The following is a 6,568-nucleotide window of genomic DNA, read 5'->3' on the forward strand; positions in this document are numbered from 1 at the left end:
AAATTCTTCATCGCTGACCACCAGACCTTAACTCCATAACATTGCAGGATCGAATGGATCAGCGGGATCTCACTAATGTTTATCATGTCCCCTAACCCTTTCTCTGCCCGACAAGTCCATCATAGTGCAAATTTGATGTTTCTTTACACCGGATAGGTTATGGTGCCAGCTGATATATTATATATTCAGGCCTTCTTTTTAGTAAGGCAGTGCAACAGGTGATGTGTGCCCCATGCAATAGCCAATCAGACTTTATCTTTTATGAGTTTAGGGCGGACAGAGGCACTAAGAGATAAATACTGATTGGTTGATATGGGGTTTTGCATACAAGGACCATCAAATGTCAATGGGCTGTGTCACTAAATATACCGTGTGCGTATTTCTGCAGTGAAAAGAGTTAATTCTTTCATATATCTGTTTTATTTTTAACTTTTAACTGTTGACCCTATTGTAGATTTTACATTTTTAGTTCACTTTTTCCCTTACCTTATTTTATCCTTGTTCCCATTCATGGCGATAACAGATAATACTTTTATTTGCATTGCTGATAGTGATAGAGCTCAGAAAAGTTTGGGCTTAATTTAAAAAAAAAAAAAATCTGGCTAATGATTTATGATTTTGATCTGAAACTATATTATTGGGTTTCGAGAAAATCTCAACTTCTAACTAAAATTCTCAATCAACTAGCCATTTTATCAAATTTATGTTCTTAATTCATGAGGAACCAATAGTAAGAGTAAGCCATAAAGTAGAATTACTGAAAGATAATTTATGCTGATGAGTGGGAATGATGATTTATTTAGCATGACATTTTATCCAATCACAGTTTTTACTTTAACACCATCAAGTGTTCCACAACTTTATATGTAACTGAGTAGTCGTAGGAGTACCCGCATGTCACTACTTGTTTGTATCCTAGTCTGATGAATGAAACAATTGTCTCTGTTGCCAAGACAATTGGTCTCTCCATTTTTGGTTTCCATGAAACATGAAGGAGAGAATGAGATTGGTAGGTAACTTAGACACTTGTCATTTTAGAGAAATTCATTCATAAGGACTGCTGTCTCTTGTGATACTTTTCAATGTTTTTGGTTGTAGTGATTGTAGAGCAGCTGCTTGGTGTAATCTGTTACAGGTTGTGCTTATTTCTAAGGTACCGTGTGATTTAAGCAATCCTGTGCTCTGTAGGTCTCTGTTGATGGCTAACCTGTTCTGTTTGTCTATTTTCTTGCTTCTCTGCCCCGCTCTTGCTACACTGTCAAAATGTATGAACAGAGGAGGCACAAGAAGGTATGTACTGCTCTCTTGGTCTAGTTTATTAGTTGGGTCAATGTTTAGCTAGTGGGATATGTTGATGTCTACTGTTACCGAAGGAACAAAAAATGATTCATGGAGGTCTCCAAACTGAATTAGCTATCTATATGAAGTGTCTGAATCATACATAGAATAAAGTGATATTTATAAGTTGGGAAGATACCATATCACTTCTCCCCTTAGGGCTCTTTCACACGGGCGCTCCGTATGTCTGTATATCATGCTATTTTTTTGCGGATGATATACGGACACAATGTATGTCAATGGCATTGCAGATGTCTGCGGATGACCATCCGCTGACATCCGAATTTCGTCCTTTCAGTTCTGTTCCGTTTTTTGGAACGGAACAGAACCCTATTTTTTCTTCTGTTTAAAAAATGGAAAGGACAGTAAATCGAATGTCAGCGGTGTCATCAGCTGACATCCGCAATTTCATTGACATACATTATGTCCGTATATCATCCGCAAACGGATGGGATGATATGCGGACATACGGACCGGATGGCGTCCGTAAAAAAAAAAAAAGTGCCGGAGCGGATCGCAATACGGTCCGCTCCGTGTGAAAGAGCCCTTAGTGAGAGCATAAGCCATACTTAATAAAGTACTTGAAGGAAGAACTGCCTACAGCAACAAATCTGTCTTTCCATTTCTGGTTGGTATGGACCATCTCTAGACAGTCTGGGTGCAATACCAAAGAAGTCAGGTTTAGAGGGGCAGCAAGCTGCTTATTTCAGCAGATTAGTCTTCATTTCCTATTGTTACCTACAATAAAATTAAAAGAAATCTGAATACTGAGCAGATAGTTTGAGTAGTAACAGTTTTAAAAGCATTTTTACTACGAACTTTAAAAAGCAGTGTAATATGTTTATACATTTTCTAACTGCACTTTTATTTCGACCTTGATTATCTACACATGGTTCATTGCCCATTACCACAACAGTTTTTGGCATATGTACACAATGGTGTGTAGTTATTCATTCTGAATGGCACCCTAATTCATATATTTATTGTAAAAAGCTTAGACCCGAACCACAACACACAGATGTTAATGCGCTGCGGTGCTCTGTGCTGTTAAGAAGTATTTTTTTTAATTGCATTGTAGCTCAATAAAGCTGATAGAATACCAGCTTTAAAAAATGTCTCTCTATAACAAAAAGCTCTCTTGAAGAGCTACAGTGGTTGTAGAATCTTCAGCATGTGCTACCCTTTATGGAGTTTCAGGTGCCCACGGGGCACTGCGGTTTTATCTGCCAGTCCCTTCAATACTACTGTGTCCTGTATTGAAATATAATCCAGTGCATAATAGCAAAGTGTACAGATGGGAACTGGCCATCCCAGGGCTGGCCCAAGACATAGTGCTGCCTGGGTCCAAGAATGAAATTCTGCCCCCCCCCCCCAAAAAAAAATCACACCCACCAAAAGACCCCCACATCCATTATTTTATATAAATATAAAAATTATATATACTGTTATCTTCTTCCATAACTCACCACCGGACCGATCCACCAAACACCCACTGTCTGTCCTCAGTCTTCCTGTCACTTCTGGGTCTACTGCACCCACCGCCCTAGAAGATCCAGCCTGCCTTGCATGAGATGGAGTGCGCTGATGTCTGACATCACTGTGCACACCACAATCACATGAGGGACGTTCCCCAGAGAAGACGCTTCGCCTCCTCATGCTCATCAGTTTGCACTACAGGCGGCAGTATAAGATCGGGAAATGCTGCCCATAACGCGCCGCAAACTGATGACACACAAAACTGCTGGAAAAAAAATCCTGGGAGCCAGTTTGCTGCCCCTCTCCAAGTGCTGCCTGGGTCCAATGGACCCAGCGGGACCCATGGTAGGGCCAGCCCTGGGCCATCCAACCCTAAAGTGTTGGATAGTGAGGATTCTTCCCTGTAGCAGGTCAGATGTGTCCTTTTTTTACAGGGAGGCTTTATTTTACAGCTTTTAGTGTAGCATCTGAGTCTCTGTAAAGTAAATAGGCTTAACACACCTTCAAGGCATAAAAAAATGACATGTTAATGTGGGAAAAGATGTGAATAGAGCCTAAAATAAAGAGGAATTGTTTTGATGTCTATAGGATTTATAGGTTTTGGTAACAATACTTTACAGGGTGGAGGTGGTACTCAACAAAATCTGGTCAAGGTTGGTTGTCAATAGTTTAGTACTTGTCCATCACTAGATAGAATCTCAGACATAACACTCTATATAACATTCTGCGCTATGTGCCATGTACTTGTGTGTCTGTTAATGCTATTTGTAGCAGGGGATAAACCTTGCATCTTATCTGGTGCTTCTCCGCTCTAATTCCTATTCTTCTCCTTAATTTTTAACCTGCACAGTAGAAGAAGTCCATGAGGAAGGTATGTGGTCTGTTCATCATCATCATCATCATCATCACTTCCCATAATCTAGGGTGACTCACCCAGGAATTTGAGTGTCCTTATAGTCCAAATTCCCTAAGCATATCTGAAATCAGAGGTGACCAAATGCAGGGTAACCAAAATGCTTAGTTCCATAACCTGGCTACTCTGCAAAGTCTAAATACACATCATTATACATGGTCAGGTCACCCTAGTGCTTGATGCCTGCATTGATGACCTCTTTCCTAGGGTCACGTATCATCTGATAATTTGGATTGTGCTTGCTGGCATCCATATGAAAGTAGATGCATGAAGCACGCTATGGCCTTGACACCAAGTGATGAATTTTGCATCTTGTAGTCATTGCTGAAACAGGACAGTAATATTCACTATTGTTAAGCATCCACAATGCTTCCATGCTCTGTGGCTCAGCCAGGGGATGTTTACTACTGAATTCAGTGCCAGATACTTTTCTGGTACTACATATAATAGAAGATACTATTCTATAACCCTGCTTTCTATAAGTACAGCATGAACATATACAATTTGCATCATAGGCCATGCTTTATTATTAAAAGCATTGTTCTTGCAAAGTTGTGTTTCCACAAAGTTTGGTCAATTGTGTAGCACTGTTGCCTTGCTAGCTATTGTTGCAGTAACTGGATGGTCATGGCTAAAATGTGTCCATAAGAGGTCACAACCCTTCCTGCTTCTCTGCAAGTTCATTTTTCACCTCCCCCTCATTCTCATCCCCCCCCCCCAATAGTCAATGCTCTAGCTGTCAAAATATGTCCAATAAGGTTGTTACTCTTACCAAAATTTTCCTGGAAGACAAGGAAACAGAGTGATCCAGTCCAGTAGTGAAAACTTAATTCCCAATTCCCAAATGAAAGCATTTCTAGAAATGTTAACTACTGTTAACATGCATTTGGATTTGCCATGAAAATCCCTTTAACTTTCTCTGTACAGCAAGCCTCACTTGATGGAATGTAGATGGCTATAGTGTTTTGGCTGCTGGTCTTGGGTGCACAACTGCAGAGTCAAGTTGCACGCAGGTTGACCAGCTGTGCTATACATAACAGTGGTCAACTCCCAAGAGGTCACCAGATTTACACACATAAACAGTTTACAGACTGTCAAAATGGTACCAGCAGATCATTTCCTAAAGCAGTATTAAAGCCAAAAACATTGTAAAGCGCTGCGTAAATTGCTGGCGCTATAGAAATCCTGAATAATAATAATAAAAAAGCAAACATTTATTATATTACAGCTTACCAATCATTAGATGTAATGGATGAATTTGTTTCCCTTTTTAGGCTTTATTTCTTCTTATTTCATCTGGTGATCTGACCAGTAAGACTGTTGTTTTTCTCAACAGAAAAGCTCTCTTGCAGTTACAGGGATGAGACAGACCATTTAAAACTGACAGGGGTGCTAAAAATGATCAGCTTTCATTTATTTATGTAATACTTTTATCCCAAAAGGAAAAAAAAGTATTAGCTGTAGATCAGCTTCAATTTGTTAGCGTATTTAAATATGCTAGTACTTCTTACACTTCTCTCCCCCAACGCTGACAATGCTGCTGTCCAAATCTGACCCTGCGCTCATTTATCCAGTGTGGTGTCTGTATAACGCAGGAGGTAGGTTACTGGGCAGAACACCATGGAAAACAAAGGGAGGAAAGCTTAAAAAAGAAAATGAAAGCAGCCACCGCATTCAATGATTGGTAAGCTGCAATATATTCAGTTTTTGGTTTTGGGTTTATTACTACTTAAACTATAAATGAGCAATCCAGATGGACTTGACCTTTCTTTCCAAAAAACTTTAAAAAGCCTGGACTTCAAATTTAAATCAGTAGACTATCCACCTATTAATGAAATATAACGCTAGAGCAACTATTTTTCATACATCATCCATTAAATCCAGATTTTTGCCATGTACCATCTAAGATGGATATGTAAGCAACCCCCAATGGCTCATGTCCCGCACTTTGGGAAACACTGCTGTAAAAAATTGACTGTGCATCCTCTTATGTACTGTTATGCTTTGCTTTCATGTCCTCCTTCTCTCTTCTTTGCTTGCTGCTAATATTTCCTTCTGCCCTACCCCTATCTGACTCTGGCTATTGTGTGACTGCTTGAACTATAATCCCATGCCTCTGCAATTTGCTTCTGAAGAAGAAGAGTCTGCACAAGTTGAGGAGGAGACAGTTCAAGAAGAGCAAGGATATGAGGGGGCCGAGGAGGAAGGTAAGACTGTTAACCAACCTTCCTCAAAGGTCGATATTATATATCTGGCCTCCAATAATGGCTCTGCTTCTCACTCTATCCATCTGAATGTGTGGATGATGCACAGAAGAGAATATTCCTGAAACTATGGTACCTTTTCCCCTTTAATACAAGCAACTCTTGGGTAAAGGATAAAATATCCTGATTGCACTGCCATAGCAACTATGACTCCAAGTACAACTTCAAGATTGACAAGGATACGATTTGCCATGCCTCTGCTTGCTTGAATGTTGTATTGCATGGCAACTGCATTTGTCACACTGAAACAATGGGACAGACCAGTATATTTTTACAAATCTGAAACAAAACCTCATAAAAGTAGGCTTTATTTAATTGTGCAAGGGGCTGTGGTGTTTGGTGAGTCCCCAGTAAACAATCAGAAATCCACTTTCATTAGACTAAAGGCGCTTTTCCACTGCATGGAACCGAATGGTTTGGCTCGCTTTTGTGCTTTTCCACTGCTGGTACCACATGGTATGGTGTAGGAACGGTTCGGTACGGTACGGCGGCACTTTTCCACTGCATGGAACCGAACGGTACGGCTCTCAAAAACAGTACCACCTTCCAAGAGGTACCATACCCGGTACCATATCCC

Source organism: Pelophylax lessonae (genome assembly GCF_965119305.1).
Source record: "Pelophylax lessonae genome assembly, chromosome: 10".
Classification (NCBI taxonomy): Eukaryota; Metazoa; Chordata; class Amphibia; order Anura; family Ranidae; genus Pelophylax; species Pelophylax lessonae.